At 36.3% G+C, this 3,722-nt stretch overlaps 1 protein-coding gene across 1 annotated transcript in view; it reads left to right on the forward strand.

Annotated features, from left to right (window-relative positions):
• The first annotated feature begins 779 nt into the window (after positions 1–779).
• LOC128508981 (tyrosine-protein phosphatase non-receptor type 14-like) overlaps positions 780–3,722 on the forward strand; it is a 45,536-nt gene continuing 42,593 nt past the window's right edge. The window contains exon 1 of the mRNA XM_053480485.1: positions 780–1,184. The gene's annotated coding sequence lies outside the window, so the exon portion shown is untranslated. The remainder of the gene's footprint in view (positions 1,185–3,722) is intronic.

The raw sequence follows: 3,722 nt of genomic DNA on the forward strand, positions 1-3,722 counted from the left end.
TTGCGAAGAAATGTGCGAACAATCACATAGCTTTTGGTGCTCTGATGAAAAGCAAAAACGTTCGAAAACTCTCCCGGACGTTCGCGCAACTTAGCTGGCATTCAGTTCGTTCGTTTGTAGGCCAAAAAACGCTTTAAAAAAATGTTCATTCTTAAGGCGAAAGGTAATAAGGCCAGGCATTCGTATGCCGAGGTTCTGCTGTGTTTTAGTATTTAGTATTTAGTATTTTCACACTCGTTCCAAAAGGTTCTACAGCCAGGTCTTTCAATATTCCTATTTAATTGAGATTAGTCTGTTTACTGAAGATCAGAGCTGTGAGTATAAAGGCTTAGAAGTCTGAATAGTTGGTAATATTAATTGATGGATAGGCCCCGCCCCGTCTATAGAAAGCCCCGCCCCGTCTATAGAAAAGCCCCGCCCCTGGATGTGGAACAGAAGCTCGGCCCGGATCTTTGTTTTCAAATGAGGTTTTCTCAGCCACAGAATGATTTTTGTTCTGAGGTCATAGGTCAAAGCATTGTTGGTTGGTGTGTTCGTTTGTTTTTTCATCTTCTTCATATATTCTGTACAAGCAAAGTTAAAAAACTGACTTCTGCCCCCTTTTTTAATGTGAACTTTAATAATGAATAATGAAAAAGCAACAGACTAAAGCGAAGTGAAGAGTCCTGCCGAGCTCCTTTACCTCTCTCTCTCTCTCTCTCTCTCTCCCTCCCTCCGTTAAACCCGCACATTCCTCACATTCCCCGCGTCTGATGTCAGAGAAGGCGGGGCCGCGCGCGCATCCCGACGTCTTTCCCTTCCGCGAGCTCCGTGTCGCTGGAGTCCCGTTACCGGCACCGGAACCCCTCCGAACCTCCCGGATTACAATCAGCTCAGCGGGAATTCCTGCTGTTCGCCTCTTCCTCGCTTCGGGAATCCGCTCCTGAGTCGGACCTTTTTTTTTCTTTCTTTTTCTTCTCTTTTCTTTTTCCCCCGTTTTTGCCATTTAGAAGTTGCGAAGCGCGAGCGCTCCGGCTGTGTTTCCGCTGGTCTGGAGAGAACGGCACCATCTTATTCTTCTTATTCTTCACAAACAGGCTTCATTTACACTCAAGTGTTTTTTTGAGGATTAAAGGTTTTACAAGAAAGAAAGAAAGAAAGAAGGAGGCATCAAGACGCAGTGGACATGTAGCGCAGACAACACGGTGAGTGTGTGTGTGTGTGTGTGTGTGTGTTTCAGTGTAAACTAAACAGACCAGTGCTGATGTAAAGATAAAAAACAAAGAAACAAATAAATGAACAGTTTGGTGGCCTGTTGAAGTGTTGATGGATACAATGTTAAACAAAACAAACAAATAAAGAACACTTTGACTGTTGCATCAACTGATACAATGTTAAAAACTTACACATTACCAAAAACACTTAAACTGCTTTAATTGATATACTGTAGTATAAAGTCTAAAAAACAGTTAATGTGTTAAACAAAGCAGTGTTAAATACTTTTAGACTGCTTAAAATACTGAAACTCCTGCATCAAATGCTACAGTGTTAAACACTTGTCCATGAAAAACACCTAAACTGTTCCTTATACTGATACAGTGTCAAATACTTACACACTGCTAAAAACACCTAAACTGTTCCTTATACTGATACAGTGTCAAATACTTACACACTGCTAAAAACACCTAAACTGTTCCTTATACTGATACAGTGTCAAATACTTACACACTGCTAAAAACACCTAAACTGTTCCTTATACTGATACAGTGTCAAATACTTACACACTGCTAAAAACACCTAAACTGTTCTTTATACTGATACAGTGTCAAATACTTACACACTGCTAAAAACACTTAAACTGTTGCTTCAACTGGATATTAAATACTTATACACTGCTTAAAACATTTATATTGTTGCTTTGACCAATACAGTATTAAACACTTACACACGGCTAAAAACACCTAAACTGTTACTTAAACCGATATACAGTAGTGTTAAATATTTACTGTATGCACTGATAAAACTGTTACTTAAGCTGTACAGTATTAAACACTTATAAACTGCTAAAAACACCTACACTGGTGCTTAAACCGATGGAGTATTAACCTAAATTGTCGCTTAAACTGATTACCAGTATTAAACACTTATACACTGATAAAAACATGTAAACTGTTGTTTTAACCGATACACTATTAAATACTTATACACTGCTTAAAACACATATATCGTTGCTTTAACCAATACAGTATTAGACACTTATTCACTGCTACAGTGTTAAATAGTTACTGTAAACATTGCTAAAAATTGTTACATAAAACGATACAGTATTAAACACTTATACACTGTTAAAAACACCTAAATTGTTTCTTAAACCAATACAGTGTTAAATATTTGTACACTACTAAAATACAGTAACTTTAACCGAGTATTAAACACTTGTACACTGTAAAAACATCTAAACTGGTCCTTAAACCAATGCAGTATTAAACACTTTTTCACTGCTAAAACTGATGTAGTGTTAACCTAAATTGTTGCTTAAACTGATAGTGTTAAATACTTCTACAGTGCTAAAATCTTGTAAACTCTTGCTTAAGCTGATACAATGTTAAATACTTATATACTGCTAAAAACACCTGTACTGTTGCTTTAACTGATGCGGTGTTGAATATGTGCATATGTACTCCATTTTTTAAATAAACAATATTGTATGTTTATTGTTAAACACTCATACACAGCTAAATTAACATAATGAGCATAGTGTCCTATTAACTGATAACACTGTTAAAACACTTATACATTGCTGAATAAAACTTTGCCCTGTTAAACAAACACTTGATATATTTTAGTTTATAGTATTTAAAACTTAGACACCTACTGTGGTGAAATCACTTATTAATTAAAACCTACAATGTTGCATTAAAATATACAGTATTGAATATTTTAACTGCTAAACAAACACTTACAATGTTGTCTTCAAAGATGTTATTAAATACGTTAACGCTGCTGAATTAACACCTACAGTGTTTCTTTAAAAGATACAGTATTTAATACTTCAACAGTGGTGAATAAAATCCTATTTTGTTGTCTTAAAAGATTTAGTATTGAATAATGTAAGACTGCTGAATAAAAACCTACAGTGTTGCATTAAAATTACACTATTGAATACTTATCTAATTCATTTACTGCTTTAATATTCAACTAATTTAATACTTCAGCACTTCTGAAGAAACTCCTAAAGCATTCTTATAAAAGATACAGTATTGCATATTTTAACACTACTGAATAACCACCTACAGTGCTGCAGTAACTGATAGTATTAAACACTAACTAATCAAACGTTTACAGCTGTGGGTTAATCAGAATCAGAAAGAGTTTTATTGTCAAGTACGCTTGCATGTACAAGGAATTTGTTTTAGTGACAGAGCCTCCAGAACAAAACAAATGACAAGACAAAACAACACGACAGTGTTCATGAGATAAATTGCCTGGGGGGAAAAATGGGTTACAGATCGGAAGGTCTGGGGTTTAAGTCCCAGCACTGCCAAGTTGCCACTGTTGAGCCCTTGAGCAAGGCCCTTAACCCTATCTGCTCCAGGGGTGCTGTAACCTGGCTGACCCTGCGCTTTGACCCCAGCTTTTTAACTGGGACATGCTGTAAGGCGCAAATGACAAATAATTGAACATTTTATTACATTTAACACTGCACCTTCCCAAAAACCCCTGTAGTGTTGCATCAAAAGTTA

The sequence above is a fragment of the Clarias gariepinus genome, chromosome 2 (genome assembly GCF_024256425.1).
Source record: "Clarias gariepinus isolate MV-2021 ecotype Netherlands chromosome 2, CGAR_prim_01v2, whole genome shotgun sequence".
NCBI lineage: Eukaryota > Metazoa > Chordata > Actinopteri > Siluriformes > Clariidae > Clarias > Clarias gariepinus.